At 38.9% G+C, this 16430-nt stretch overlaps 1 protein-coding gene across 6 annotated transcripts in view; it reads left to right on the top strand.

Annotated features, from left to right (window-relative positions):
* Positions 1–16430, top strand: part of RPRD1A (regulation of nuclear pre-mRNA domain containing 1A) — a 98356-nt gene that overhangs the window by 72642 nt on the left and 9284 nt on the right. For 3 of the 6 annotated variants that reach the window (XR_016387624.1, XR_016387620.1, XR_016387621.1), the window contains one exon: positions 9289–9336. The exons of the other annotated variants lie outside the window; for them this stretch is intronic. The gene's annotated coding sequence lies outside the window, so the exon portion shown is untranslated. The remainder of the gene's footprint in view (positions 1–9288; positions 9337–16430) is intronic. 6 annotated transcript variants of the gene reach the window in all.

The raw sequence follows: 16430 nt of genomic DNA, 5'->3' as shown, positions 1-16430 counted from the left end.
TTCTAACAATTTGATGCTAATGCCACTGAGTTTAGGGACCACATTTTGACAACCGCTGCTCTAGAGTAACTTTCAAGTCCGTGACTTGCTTCATGATTTAAAATTCCAGGTGATTTCAGGCAATTCCAAGTAATAAGATAATAAAGTATGGGTTTTACAGTTCCGTATATAGCAGTTCCTTTGGGCAGAGAACGAGACCATATCTTGTTTTGTGACCTACTGCACAGAAATAGTGCGTTTTTTCTTTCTTTCTTTCTTTCTTTTTTTTTTGCGGTACGCGGGCCTCTCACTGTTGTGGCCTCTCCCGTTGCAGAGCACAGGCTCCGGACGCGCAGGCTCAGCAGCCATGGCTCACGGGCCCAGCTGCTCCGCGTCATGTGGGATCTTCCTGGACCGGGGCACGAACTCGTGTCCTCTGCATCGGCAGGCGGACTCTCAACCACTGCGCCACCAGGGAAGCCCAGTAGTGCTTTTGAGTGAACAGATTCACTTGGTACCTTGAAATCCCTGGAGTACAGGTCCTCTCACCACATCTTGAATTTAAAGCAGAATTGGAAAATACTAGAAATCTGAGGGAGTCTCTAGGGCAGTGTTTGCCAAACTCCTTTTATAAGACTCACTTGGGACATTTGCAAAAAGGGCACATACCTCCTGAATCAGAATTCTCTGTGATTCTTATCTAGAAAGTCTGGGAGGTCTAGTCCTTAGGCTAGTGCCCCTGGTTTTCCGTTCCTGGATGGCCTCTGGTCACTTTATCTGAATCCGGGTGCTTCCCATTCCCATTCCAATTTTCCCCCCTTGCAGCAGTAGGTTTTATACAGTGGGACCTGCATCCAGAGATTCTGTTTCTGAAGATTTGGGATAGATTTGGAAATCTGCATTTTAAACAAGCTACCAAGATGATTCTGATGCAGGTAATTCTTGACTGTACTTTGAGAAACAATGCCCTGCAAAGCAAATTATGGTCTATAACATACAATGATGGTAGGTCACGCATTTATGGTACTTACTGTACACCAGGGCTGCTCTAAGCACTTCACATATCCTTTGCGATAGATGCTCTGATTATTCTAGTTTTACATATGGGGAAGCTAAGACACAGTGTAAATTCTGTGCGACCCTGAGCAAGTCAAATGGTGAAGCTGGGATTCAGACCCAGCTCCAAGTCTGACTCTGAGCCTGTGCTTCTGAACCACTACATAGTGCTGCCTGTTATACTGATATGTTGTGTAGCAGCTCTATCATCACCATATCCACATTTTGCACAATGTGAAGTTATAGTGAAATTATAACAGGCAAATATTCAAATTAAAAAGTAACAGCTAGAAGTGTGGTGAAGGAGGGGGGCTTATGAAAAGATATTATACACAGTTGTCTTCTGTGTTGTTTTTATTGAGGTAAAATGTATGTAACATAAAATTCACCATTTTAAAGTGTACTCTGGCATTCAATACATTGATGATTAACACTGTTGTGCAACCATCACCACCATTCATCTTTAGAACATTTTCATCTTCCCCATTTAAAACTCTACCCATTAAACTATAACTCCCTATCTCTCCAGCCCCTTGCAACCATTTTACTTTCTGTCTCTATGAATTTGACTTCTCCAGGTACCTCATATAAGTGGAATTATAAAATATTTGTTCTTTTGTGCTTGGCTTATTAAACTTAGCATAATCTCCTCTAGGTTCGTTCATGTTGTATCATGTGTCAGGATTTCCTTTTTTTTTTTTTTTTTTTTGTGCTGTACCGGGCCTCACTGTTGTGGCCTCCCCGGTTGCGGAGCGCAGGCTCAGCGGCCATGGCTCACGGGCCCAGCCGCTCCGCGGTATGTGGGATCTTCCCGGACCGGGGCACGAACTCGTGTCCCCTGCATCGGCAGGCAGACTCTCAACCACTGCGCCACCAGGGAAGCCCAGGATTTCCTTTTTTTTTTTTATTTTTATAAAGTTTCTCACCACAGACATTTTTTAAAAATTAATTTATTTATTTTTGGCTGCGTTGGGTCTTTGTTGCTGTTCGGGCTTTCTTTAGCTGCATCGAGCGGGGCTACTCTTCGTGGCAGCGCGCGGGCCTCTCATTGAGGTGGCTTCTCTTGTTGCGGAGCACGGGCTCTAGGTGCACGGGCTTCAGTAGTTGAGACACACGGGCTCAGTAGTTGTGGCACGTGGGCTCTAGAGCGCAGACTCAGTAGTTGTGACTCACGGGCTTAGTTGCTCCGCGGCATGTGGGATCTTCCCGGACCAGGGCTTGAACCCTTGTTCCCTGCATTGGCAGGTGGATTCTTAACCACTGCGCCACCCGGGAAGCCCTTGAATTTCCCTTTTTAAGGCTCAGTAGTATTCCATTGTATAGATATAGAATGGAATATTTTGTTTATCCAATGGATATTTTGTTTATCCACATTTTGTTTATCCATTCGTCTGTTGATGGACCCTGGATTGCTTCCACCTTTTGACTATTGTGAATAATACGACTATAAACATGGGTGTACAAATATCTGTGCAAGTCCCTGCTTTGATTTCCAATTGGTTTTTTCAAAGCAATTATTTATATTTGTATCAATGAAGTAGAGTTAGAATGAACTATTGATAGGGATAGTCTAGACAACATTTTAATGAATACCTGTGTTTAAGGCATGGTGTTAAATCTTGTGAGATATACAGAGATTATTCAACTGCATGGCTGCTCTCAAAAAATTTACAATCTAGTGGGAATGGATTCAGTAACAATTTTTAGAATTGACCAAAGCTTGCTTTTATTTTTAAACTAGCATATTTTTTCCAAGCCAGTGGTTCCATAGGCCAGCATTAGCCTCAGCTGGGAACTTCTTTGAAGTGCTGAAGTCTCAGGCTCCAGACCTACTGAATTAGAAAATCTAAGGCTGGGGACCAGCAATGTATCTTTTAAACAAGCCCTCTAGGTAATTCTAATGTACACTCAAGCTTCAGGTTTGTATTGTGTACCACTGTTCTAGGCATCCAACACCTTACCTCAACACTTTATTCTCAAGTATGGGAAAACTTTAGAGGGAATAAAAGGACTTGGTCCAACAAAAGCAATTGTAAAAAAGTGTGCTTTTCCTGACAAGCCAAGGAATGCTTTTTATCTGCCTTATTTCTACTCTTAGGAACCCCACTCTGTCTGCCCTGGCAAATTTCTCCATATTTTCTTATTTCATTTCTCTGTCTAGTGCATCTCTTGTCATTCTTCTGAGGCTGGTAGAGTGAAGGAGAAACAGTAATGCAGTCTGGGCTCTGACCATTATCTGCCTTATCTAAAAGACTGATTAGCCCTTGGTATAATTACACCACCACAGGTTTAGCCATTTTAATTGCTGAAGTCCCTGTGATTTTATTTCCAACTTGTTGGATGCCATCAAAAATGAAAACTGTATTTTACTGCCCTTTTTGTAAATGGATCACTGACTAAAATGGAATGACTAAAGTGAATTTTAGAATTACACATTTCACATTTGAGTTCTATGCATCATGGAAAAGGTAAAAAATTGAAATTTTGAATTAATTTAAGTGAAATTGTTATGCAGAGCCATTAGCTTATTCAGATGTATCTAGAAAAAATCAGTTGTATCGGTATTGTTTAGTTTGGTTGATTGTCTTAAAGTCATATTTCAAATATACAAAGAAATATTTTTTAAAAATAAAACGTGTTTATTTATGGAAATACAAGTTAAACAAGAAATTCTGAGGTTTAAATCATATATTAATACATTATTACATTAGTATTTAGTGTCTCCTTTTTCCAGCTCTTGATATTTATGTTATAAAATCTTGTAATACTCTTACGGGATTGAGTTATTAGCAGAGAGCTCACAATGCTATTTGATTCTTAAGGGTCTTTGCATAATTTAGTGATAACTGCCATAAAGTGGTTGTGGTTTTGATTGTGGTTTTGTGATTTGAACTGTTAGACCGCTTAACAGAGGGAAATTCAGTTTTCATTCTTCTTTTTGAGCTGGTATTTGAGCTCTGCAGGACCTCGGGCACACTTCATGTCCATGTCCAGTTCCTTGTGCCTTTATCTAATTGATAGTTCTTGATACCCTATCCTAGTCATTAGTGCTTAGCATTCTCCCTGTTAGAGTTGCTAGTCCCTCCCTACCTTGGCTAGCATGAGGAAGAAAGACTAACTTCTTTCTATTTCCTTTGTCTTTTCTTCCTTGCTTTTATGTCCATTGATGGACAGAGCAATTACAATTGTGGTAAAGTTTTACATCAACAGAATAAAGCTCTTTTACTAGTTGGGTGTAATTTTCCCACCAGGAACCAATAAAAAGCAAACTACTAATGATGGAGCTTATTGATTGGTTAAAATATAATTTTTCCTTAACCAGCAGGTTTTGCAACATGGCTTAGAGCTTTTTTTTTAAGGCTAGTATGTTTTTCAAAATGTATGACTTAGAAATAATATTTAAACAGAAAACCTAATTATTTTAATATAGTGGAAGTGTTTTAGAAATAATATGTAAACAGAAAACCTAATTATTTTAATATAGTGGAAGTGTTTTTAAGGGCGTTTTGTTTTGTTTTTTTTGCGGTACGCGGGCCTCTCACTGTTGTGGCCTCTCCCATTGCGGAGCACAGGCTCCAGACGCGCAGGCTCAGCGGCCATGGCTCACGGGTCCAGCCGCTCCGTGGCATGTGGGATCTTCTCGAACCGGGGCACGAACCCGTGTCCCCTGCATCAGCAGGCGGACTCTCAACCACTGCGCCACCAGAGAAGCCCCTAGGGCGTTTTTTAAAAGCTCCATATTATTTAAATTAGTTTAAAAATCCTTGTAGTTATACAATGTAATAATTGGTAATTCAAATAACCCAGGGCAATAGGTATGCAATTTTATTTTTAGATGTTACTTAATCATAGTCATATATGAAATTTAATCTTTACTAGATATATATTTTGCAGCTTAATAATTACCTTTGAATACTTTGATGAGGTTAGATATAATGAAGAGATTTCCCAAGTGCTTGTTTGCTGTCATTTTAGAAATTCTAAACAGTTACTTTCATCATAAAAAGTTAGAGGCAGTGTTAAGCATCATTTGGTTAAAATATTCCTCTATTTCATATTTGTTTTTGAACATTGATTTGTTTTCCATTTTTGTTATATTACTGAGTGCATTACATGGATATGATAGCATTCTGTAGGCACTTTATAATTTCTTGGTACTGTAGTAGAAATCTCATTTGTTGTTAAAGTATAGTATTAAGGATATATAGACTTGTTTCATTGTATGCCACTTAGTGAAATTGTAATTTGTATTTTATGTCCTCTAAGAATGCACAATGTACTTTTCTAAAGGATTAAAACTGTCAGTAATTGTTTGCAGAGGTCTTCAGATTAAAAAATTTAAGCAGTCTTCTATTTCAAAAGACATACTATCAAGAGCCAACAAAATTCAGCTGGAGTTGGAACAGCAATTGAAATACATTTCTTTGCTGTCTAGGAAGAAGTTTAATGAGTTCTTTACAGTTTCAAAAATGGCGCCAACTAAACTGTAGTGACTAGTAAGAGGAAGGTGGTCTCAGAGTTTGTAGATTCCCAAGAAAACTGTAGTTTCCCAGTCCAAAATCCCAGTCCAGCTTTTCAAGATTTCATTGACCTAAGTTGTCAGAAGCCCAATTAATAGGGATGTATAGTGTCTAAATAAATCCCTCCTTTCCATTTAATACAGCAAATGTAGTTTCTATGGTTTTTGAATGAATGTGTTGAGCCTTTAATATATGGAAGTTACCATACCAGAAGCTGAGAGAATTCAAACATGAGTAAGATGCAGCTCTGCCCTTACAGAACTCAGAATCTAATGTGGGAAACAGACACTGACTATATTATAATGTCTTAAGTTCTACACAAGTGGTATGAAAAATGTGGAACACTGAGGAAAGAATGGTTGATGTCTATGGGGAACTGTTGGCTAGAGCTTTATAGAAAAGATGAAAGACATTTGAATTCATCTCTGTCAACTAACCATGGGTCAAATAGCAATGAAAAAGATTTTTTTAAATGTGTTCTGTACCTGAACACAACAATACTGATGAATTAAATGAAAATTAAACTAAATGAAATAGTATATATAAACATACCTCTTGCTCAGTGGAAATCTGAAGGCATTAGATCTTACTCATGTTGAATAACATGGCTAAGTTTAGGGTAAGTCTACTGGAAAGAAGGGTAAGATTTTAAGGAAGAACGTAGTTACCTGATTTCAAGCATGTGCTGCATGGGCCAAACGACAGAAGCTGTCTTGAGGATTGTTCCTTGCCCCCCAGCCCCTACCCCAAGCCACAGCTATATGTGTAAGTACACGTATGTGTGTATGTATATATACACACACACATTTCTCTGTGGCTAAAAAGGTGATGCAGTTTTTTTATTCTATTCATGTTGTTGGAAATTCTGTGATAGATAGAACATGATGTTTAGTTTCATAAAACCCAACTCTGCGTCTGAACTGAATTGCAACAACTGTTAAAGTATAGACCAGTAAAATAAAGACTCTAGCATGTAAAAACGAAACATGATGTGCTGTCTGATTTCTTTCACTATATTGTCATGACTGGGATTGACTACCTGACAGGGAGAGTGGGACAGATTGCAGCTATCTATCTGAACTGTAGGCCAAGGAGCATGCCACTTGTTCTTGCTGCTAACTAGCTAGATTTACTCTTGGGTAAATGCAGCAGCTCATTTGTTTAACCACATAATTTGAGGAATGCCGTTTCTGACTGTGTAAAGGATTTGAGGCAACAGCCAGAACTATGTACAGGCTGAGGTAAAATATTTGAATTCTCCTTGGAGGAGCATCCCTCACCCAGCTTTGGCTGTGTCTCTCAGACCTGGACCTTTAAGTTAAAGACTCAAGTGAGGGTTCTGTTCACCGATTAATCTAAGGACTGATTTGTTGGAATCTACTATATTTCCCTGCTTTTATTGAATTAATAATTCCCCTGCATGAGCCTAAAGGCTTACATATTTAACTGAGGTTATGAAACTCCCCCTGATCTGAGTAAGTAAGTGTTTTTCTCTTGTCAGAATTTAGGTACTATAGTTTTCAAGGAAGCGCCTAGAGAGAGTATTATCATATTTGATGTGTGTATATAAGACTGTGGTAAGAAAGTTTGTAAATGCTTTAGAATAGAATTGGTATGCCAGCAATAGTTTAGGTAGACCATTCTCTGAGCACTTTTATCCTAGACAAGATGCTGTACCTTAGAGAGCAATACTTGAAGCTCAGGGGAATAGTGAAATTCTTACTGAATTGATGTGAGGGAGCAACACAGCACTGATTGGAACCTTAGCGGTGGAGTGTGCTCTCCCCAAAACCCAAAAGTCAAGTTAGATTTTTATTTTTTAATTTTTTGGCCACACTGTATGGTTTGCAGGATCCCAGTTCCCCAACCAGGGATTGAACCCAGGCCACAGAAGTGAAAGCCTGGAATCCCAACCACTAGGCCACCAGGAACTCCCCCAAGTTAGATTTTTAAACAGAAGTTTGAAGTCAGCCACCCAACTGTTCCTTTATATTCCATTTGTCAAACAGTCGTGTATTTCATCAAGACAACAGCAGAAGTTTAGGAGATATTTAAAATTCAGAAGCATTGCCTGTATTGACTTGGGAGTTCAACAAAAACTGCTTTAAACCTCCCCAAAACTGTCACTATTAAATAAATAGTCCTGCTTTTGGCCACAAAATTAAAAAGTTAAATTTTACCTACCTAAAAAACTTTTGTCTCTTTTCATTGATCATATAATTATCAATTATGTTTAAATATCAGGTATCCTGCCTGGTGTGCCCCTGAGGGTATATGAAAAAAAGTAGCTGGTACTATAGCTAGCTAGTAATACAGGGAGAATTATTTAGATCTATACACTGTAAATGTAATTCCAAGATACTGAAACGAAAATCCCAAATACAGATATTTAAGACCACTACCCAATCTTTGTGCAAAGTTTCCCTAAATTCAGAGTGAAATTTTGGAATAACTAATCTGAAATGAATTAGATCTAATGCTATGACTGGTGATTTTACATTTTTAAAAGTTAAGGATTCAAAGACATACTTTAAATAGTGTAAATCATATGTATATTTGATGTGTGTGTGTGATTGCGTATTAAAATTAGTAAGAAAATATTCTCTAAAAAGCTAATAGTTCTAAAAAGATAAATTTTAAATATTTCATATCAAGAAAAGGTTAAAAAGACTTAGGTTGAATTGAATATATCAAAAACTATATACTTTAAACACCTGTACCACTGCGTTCTCTTTTGTCTGTTAACTTTAATGACAATTGATAATTGACCTCAAGATTTATAACCAACATTTTGGGGTGCACAATATATAAGAGAATATGTTGATTCCACAAGTGTTGCTACAATTTCTGTCCTTGAGAAAAGTAAAAGATGATTTGGAATTATTCTAAGCAGACATGTATATAAATCTTGTATTTACACTTTGGATAGAGCCATTACAGGAAGACCCAGTTGAGGCTGTAAGGGCCTCTTGTACATAATTCTGGAGGTTGAACCACTTGGATTTTCTGCATTTCATGAAATGAATTCATAGGTCAGACTTCCATTAACCTCCACTACCTACATGCCACCTCAAGAAAGCAGTCACCAAAGTAAATCTGTCACTTGTTAGAACACCAAATTGCCTTGAATTGAACTTGAACTTAGACTGAAGATATATTAGACAAGTGTGGTTATTGTTAAAGAAAAAAATAATCTAACACTTGTTAAAAGACTTTATTCAGGACCTTTGTGATAGGTATCAAGACTATTCCAATAGGGGAGAAAGTTTGAGCTCAACTCTGCTAAAGACAGCTGGGGATTTATGGCCAAGGAGCAGAGTAAGAGGATCGGTGGATGGAAGATTACTAAAAGGAGATGTTGAGGGTGGGGAAATTCTTGCTAAACTGACTTAGCAGGATTTTTGCTAAAACTGGGCTAGGCAGGACAAATACAAAGCCCAAGGATGAGGCGTAGTCAAAAAGAGGGCTCAGAGAAGCTTGTCTAAAGTTTGGTCAAGAAGAGGGTCTTTGTCCATATAATTAAAACCAAAAAATGTTTACAAATACCTCAAAACAATTTGCCTACATCATTAACGAGATGCTTTCAAAGAACAACCACCACAGGGTAATGCTAGATCTTGTTATTCATCTAGTGGTTTTGTTGTTGGTGTTCATAGTTTTTCAGTTTTTTTGATCAATTATGATAATACCACAAATTTCTTGAGCACTTTCAACATGCCATCCACTCTTTTAGGTGTTTTTCACGTACCATCTCATGGAGTCCTCACAGCACCTTTATGTGGTAAGTAGTATCGTTACCCTCATTTTACATATTAGGAAACAGACTCAGAGAAATTAAGAATTTGCCAAAGATTACACAGTTAATAAATGGCACAGCCAGGTTCTGCAAGGCAGGACCACAAAGACTACAGTCTTAACCAAAAGGTTGTACTTGTTTTTAAGAACAAACAAGTAATTCTTAGAATTAATTTTATTTAAATGAACAATATATGGTGTATCAGATTATAAAAGAAAAGATACTTATATTTGGTTGCAGGGTTAAAACATTCAAGTAGGCATTTGGTAATATTAGAATTAAATTTTAAGTATAAGAACTCAGGATTTTTAAGAATTTATCTTTTCCAGCTCTGCCTCTGCAGTGGTCTAGGTACTACTACTATTCCTCAGTAGAAGTATCACAACATCCTATTTCTGGCATCACTACTAATTTGTGCTCAAAAGTAGCAGGGTTTCTTGGAGAGGGGCTGCTTCCACATCTTATGACTGAGAGAATGAAGATAGTCTGGAACTTTTCTTTGCGAGAAAGCAAGGCAGATGCTTTCAAAGTTCTGATGGGGTTGAAAGAAAAAAGAAGGCAGCTTAAAAGGGCCTCTCATTGGCCAAGATGTAATAATTTAAACATCAAAATACAAAATAGAGACTAAATTAAAACAAGTAGTCTATAGAAAAATTGGGATTTTCTTTTCAAATAACTAGTATTATATGCAATTGATTTTTATTCAGAAAAATCCCTATTTATATTTAATTGTACGTTTAGTCCCAGGACAGATGGAAGCATACTGAACACTTTCTGGCTGAGTTACACCCAGGGGTTACAGCCCTCATAGCTCAGACTGGGAGGCACACAGGCACAAGTCTCACCAGGCTCCTGTGTGGGAAGAGCTGTGCAAAGGCTTGTGATCAGGGCTTTGAGCATTTCTCTGTGTGTTATACATCAATAAATGGCTTACTAAAAGCAAATTAAAAAGGCTGAGAGTAAAGATCCAGTAGAGGGAGAAGATGAAGAAGGCAGGGCTATTCCACTGGCCAACGGCCCTGGGTCAGAGAAGGGGCGAAATCCAGGATCGATGGCCAGACTGGCCTTGCTGGGGAGGAGGAAGGCTGCCTCTTCTGGAACAGGAGGGAAGCAAGAGAGGCACTGGTGAGAAAGTGAGAGAACTCAGCTTAAAAGTAGAGCAATGTGGGCTTCCTTGGTGGCGCAGTGGTTGAGAGTCCGCCTGCCGATGCAGGGGACTCGGGTTCATGCCCCAGTCCGGGAGGATCCCACATGCCGTGGAGCGGCTGGGCCCATGAGCCATGGCCGCTGAGCCTGCGCGTCCGGAGCCTGTGCTCCGCAACGGGGGAGGCCACAACAGTGAGAGGCCCGCGTGCCGCAAAAAAAAAAAAAAAAGAAAGTAGAGCAATGTCTCAAATGTGCAATTGTACTTTGACTGACCCACCTAGGAACATTACTCAGAGTCCTAAAATCTGAGTAGGGATCACATTAAAAGTCACCATTGTGCTTTCGCAGTTGCGGCCCAGGGGCTGTGCTGAGGGAGACAATAGTGGACAGCATGGAACCAGGGTCTATTGAAGATGATTTTGGTCTACAGATTGTCAACTATCTGGTGCCAAAGTTCTTTGTGGACACAAATGAGGCAATATTAGATCTTTGTCTCCCCTTGCCCCTTTCCCACCCATTCCTGTTGGTTTGATTTTCCCTCTTAGGGTTCTGCCCACCCCATCCCTCTCTGGCCGGTGAGGGCCTCCAATTAGGCTTGCTGCAGTCCACAGGATCAGTGGTTCTCTGGTCACATGTTCCAGTCTCCACATCCAGTGACTAGACAAGTAGCCCAGAGCTAAGCGAGCTGTGTTCAGGAAGCACTGTGGTAGCTGGGAGGATTCACCAGCATGTGAACAAGTGCCATGGCAACGAGATGGAGGTCCAGGGATCAGAACTGCTCATAGTCTGAGCCCTACATTGCACATGTGCTGCTTCTCTTTATAAGACTATCATTTTCACTTAACTATCTACACTGTAATATTTTAAAAATTATTGAAGTATATTTGATTTACAATATTGTGTTAGTTTCAGATGTACAGCACAGTGATTCAGTATTTTTGCAGATTACACTCCATTATAGGTTATTACAAGACTCATGGTATAATTCTCTGTGCTGTACAGTATATCCTTGTTGCTTATCTATTTTATATAGAGTAATTTGTGTCTGTTAATCCCACACCCCTAATTTGTCCCTTTCCCCTTTCCTCTCCCCTTTGGTAACCACAAGTTTGTTTTCTGTATCTGTGAGTCTGTTTTGCATATACATTCATTTATATTATTTTTTAGATTCTACATATAAGTGATATCATACATTATTTGTCTTTCTGTGACTTATTTTACAAAGCATAATATTCTCTAGGTCTATCCACGTTGCTGTAAATAGCAGTATTTCATTCTTTTTATGACTAATATTCTATTGTATGTATATGTATGTGTATATATGTCTTATTTTTTTATTTTTTTTTATTTTTTTTTTAAATCTTTTTTTTTTTTAATCCCACATTTGTTTATTTATTTTTTGGGCTGTCTTGGGTCTTCGTTTCTGTGTGAGGGCTTTCTCTAGTTGTTGCAAGCGGGGACCACTCTTCATCGCGGTGCGCGGGCCTCTCACTATCGCGGCCTCTAGTTGCGGAGCACAGGCTCCAGACGCGCAGGCTCAGTAGTTGTGGCTCATGGGCCTAGTTGCTCCATGGCATGTGGGATCTTCCCAGACCAGGGCTCGAACCCGTGTCCCCTGCATTAGCAGGCAGGTTCTCAACCACTGCGCCACCAGGGAAGCCCTATATATGTCTTATTAATCCAGTCACCTGTTGATGGGCACTTGGATTACTTCCATGTCTTGGCTATTGTAAATAGTGCTGCTATGAGCATTGGGATTCATGTATCTTTTCGAATTAGTGTTTTCATTTTTTCCAGAAGATACCCAGGAGTGGAATTGCTGGGTCATATGGTAGCTCTGTTTTTAGGTTTTTAAGGAACCTACATACCCTTTTCTATACTGGCTGCACCAATTTACATTGCCATCAACATACGCTGTAATATTTTTAGGTAATTTTTAATTTTCATTTTTTAAATAACAGCTTTACCACATCTTTTTTTATCTTCATCTGTTGATGGGCACTTAGGTTGTTTCCATATCTTGGCTATTGTAAATAATGCTGCGATGAACATGGGATACAGGTATCTTTTCAGATCAGTGTTTTTGTATTCTTTGGATAAATACCAAGAAGTGGGATAGGTAGATCTTGTGGTAATTCTATTCTTAATTTTTGGAGAAATCTCTATACTGTCTTCCACAGTGTCTACACCAATTTACATTCCTACTAACAGTGTACAAATCTTTCCTTTTCTCCACATCCTTGCCAACACTTTGTTGCCTTTTTTGATACAGTTCTGACAGGTGTGAAGTGATATCTCATTGTGATTTTGATTTGCATTTCCATAATAATTAGTGATGTTGAACATCTTTTCATGTGTCTGTTGACCATCTGTATGTCTTCTTTGGAAAAATGTCTATTCAGCTTCTCTGCCCATTTTTTAACAGGTTATTTTTGCTGTTGTTGTTGAGTTATATGAGTCTTTTATAAATTAATCCCTTATCAGATATATCATTTGCAAATATCTTCTCCCATTCAGGTTTTTTCATTTTATTGATGGTTTCCCTTGCTGTGTAGAAGCTTCTTAGTTTGATGTAATCCCATTTATTTTTGCTTTTGTTTCCTTTGCCTGAGGAGACATATCTAGAAAGATAATGCTAAGACTGATGTCAAAGAGCATATTGCCTATGATTTCTTCTAGGAGTTTTGTGGTTTCAGGTCTTAACATTCAAGTCTTTAATCCATTTTGAGTTCTTTTTTTTTCTTTTTTTTTGGCGGTAGGCGGGCCTCTTACTGTTGTGGCCTCTCCCGTTGTGGAGCACAGGCTCCGGACGCACAGGCTCAGCGGCCATGGCTCACGGGCCTAGCCGCTCCGTGGCATGTGGGATCTTCCCAGACCGGGGCACAAACCAGTGTCCCCAGCATCGGCAGGCGGACTCTCAACCACTGCGCCACCAGGGAAGCCCTTGAGTTCATTTTTATGTATGGTGTGATAGTGGTAGTTTCATTTTTTTGCATGTGGTTGTCCAGTTTTCCTAGCACTATTTATTGAAGAAACCTTTCTTCATTGTATGTTCTTAAGAAAATTTAAGTTTTAAACTTTTGAGCAGCAAAGAGGCTTGGAAACGTATTATAAAGTATCTAAATTGTTTATTTAAAGAGCTTTTAAAAGGTTGAATACAGTCCTAGCCTATCATTTAAAGAATGTTTATCTATGTTCCAGGAAAGACTTACGATAGTTAAACTGTTACTATGTTATTTTTTTTAAAAAAATTGGAGTATAATTGCTTTACAATGTTGTGTTAGTTTCTGCTGTACAATGAAGTGAGTCAGCTATATGTATACATACCTCCCTCTTGGACCTCCCTCCCACCCCACCCCCCATCCCACCCATCTAGGTCATCACAGAGCACAGAGCTGAGCTTCCTGTGCTTTATAGCAGGTTCCCACTAGCTAGCTATTTTACACATGGTAGTGTATATATGTCAATCCTAATCTCCAAGTTGGTCCCACCCTCCCCTTCCCTGACTGCGTCCACATGTTTGTTCTCTACATCTGCGTCTCTATTCCTGCCCTGGAAATAGGTTCATCTGTACCATTTTTCTAGATTCCATACATATGCGTTAATATACGATATTTGTTTTTCTCTTTCTGACTTACTTCACTCTGTATGACAGACTCTATGTCCATCCACATCTCTACAAATGACCCAATTTCGTTCCTTTTTATGGCCGAGTAATATTCCATTGTATATATGTACCACCTCTTCTTTTTCCATTCATCTGTCATTGGACATTTAGGCTGTTTCCATATCCTGGCTATTGTAAATAGTGCTGCAATGAACACTGGGGCACATGTCCTTTTGAATTTCGGTTTTCTCAGGGTATATGCCCAGGAGTGGGATTGCTGGGTCATATGGTAGTTCTATTTTTAGTTTTTCAAGGAACCTCCATACTGTTCTCCACAGTGGCTGTATCAATTTATATTGTCACCAAGAGTGCAAGAGGGTTCCCTTTCTCCACACCCTCTCCAGCATTTATTGTTTATAGATATTTTGATGATGGCCATTCTGACCAGTGTGAGGTGATACCTTGTTGTAGTTTTTTTTTTTTTGTTTGTTTTTTGTGGTACGCAGGCCTCTCTCACTGTTGTGGCCTCTCCCGTTGCGGAGCACAGGCTCCAGATGTGCAGGCTCAGCAGCCATGGCTCACGGGCCCAGCCGCTCCGCGGCATGTGGGATCTTCCTGGACCGGGGCACGAACCCGTGTCCCCTGTATCGGCAGGCGGACTCTCAACCACTGCGCCACCAGGGAAGCCCTTGTTGTAGTTTTGATTTCATTTCTCTAATTAGTGATGTTGAGCATCTTTTCATGTCCCTCTTGGCCCTCTGTATGTCTTCTTTAGAGAAATGTCTATTTAGGTCTTTTGCCCATTTTTTGATTGGGTTTTTTGTTTTTTTGATATTGAGCTGCATGAGCTGTTTGTATATTTTGGAGATTAATCCTTTGTCCGTTGCTTTCTTTGCAAATATTTTCTCCCATTGAGGATTGTCTTTTTGTCTTGTTTATGGTTTCCTTCTCTGTGCAAAAGCTTTTAAGTCCCATTTGTTTATTTTTGTTTTTATTTTCATTACTCTAGGAGGTGGGTCAAAAAAGATCTTGCCCTGGTTTATGTCAAAGAGTGTTTTTCCTATGTTTTCCTCTAAGAGTTTTATAGTGTCTGATCTTACACTTAGGTCTTTGATCCATTTTAAGTTTATTTTTGTGTATGGTGTTAGGGAGTGTTCTAATTTCATTCTTTCACATGTAGCTGTCCAGTTTTCCCAGCACCACTTACCGAAGAGGCTGTCTTTTCTCCATTGTGTGTTCTTGCCTCCTTTGTCATAGATTTGGTGACCATAGGTATGTGGGTTTATCTCTGGACTTTCTATCCTGTACCATTGATCTGTATTTCTGTTTTTTGCCAGTACCATACTGTCTTGATTACTGTAGCTTTGTGTAATAGTTTGAAGTTGGGGAGCCTGATTTCTCGAGTTCCATTTTTCTTTCTCAAGATTGCTTTGGCTATTTGGGGTCTTTTGTGTCTCCATACAAATTGTAAAACTTTTTGTTCTAATTCTGTGAAGAATGCCATGGGTAATTTGATAGGGATCGCACTGAATCTGTAGATTGCTTTGGGTAGTATAGTCATTTTCAAAATATTGATTCCTCCAGTCCAAAAACATGGTATATTTTTCCATTTGTTTGTGTCATCTTTGACTTCTTTCATTGGTATTTTATAATTTTCTTTTTTTTAATTGGAGCATAGTTGCTTTACAATACTGTGTTAGTTTATAATGTACAGCAAAGAGAATCAGCTAAACATACACACATATCCCCTACTTTTTGGTTTTCCTTCTCATTTAGGTCACCACAGAGCACTGAGTAGGGTTCCCTGTGCTATACAGTATATAGTTTTCTGAGTATGGGGTTTTTTGCCTCCTTAGGTTGGTTTATTTCTAGGTATTTTATTCTTTTTGTTGCAATGGTAAATGGGATTGTTTCCTTAATTTCTCTTTCTGATCTTTCATTGTTAGTGTATAGGAATGCAAGAGATTTCTGTGCATTAATTTTGTATCCTGCAACTTTAACAAACTCATTGATTAGCTCTAGTAGTTTTCTGGTGGCATCTTTAGGATTTTCTATGTATAGTATCATGTCATCTGCAAACAGTGAGTTTTACTTCTTTTCCAATTTGGATTCCTTTTATTCCTTTTTCTTCTCTGATTGCCATGGCTAGGACTTCCAAAACTATGTTGAATAATAGTGGTGAGAGTTGACATCCTTGTCTTGTTCCTGATTTTAGAGGAAATGCTTTCAGTTTTCACCATTGAGAATGATGTTTGCTGTGGGTTTGTCATATATGGCCTTTATCATGTTGAGGTAGGTTTCCTCTATGCTGACTATCTGGAGAGTT

Source organism: Delphinapterus leucas, chromosome 14 (assembly GCF_059928025.1).
Source record: "Delphinapterus leucas isolate spDelLeu-1000000601 "Yukka" chromosome 14, BTC_Dleu_Yukka2, whole genome shotgun sequence".
In the NCBI taxonomy this organism is placed as follows: Eukaryota; Metazoa; Chordata; class Mammalia; order Artiodactyla; family Monodontidae; genus Delphinapterus; species Delphinapterus leucas.
Note: the sequence above shows the minus strand (reverse complement) of the source record. Positions and strands in the feature narration are given on the sequence as shown.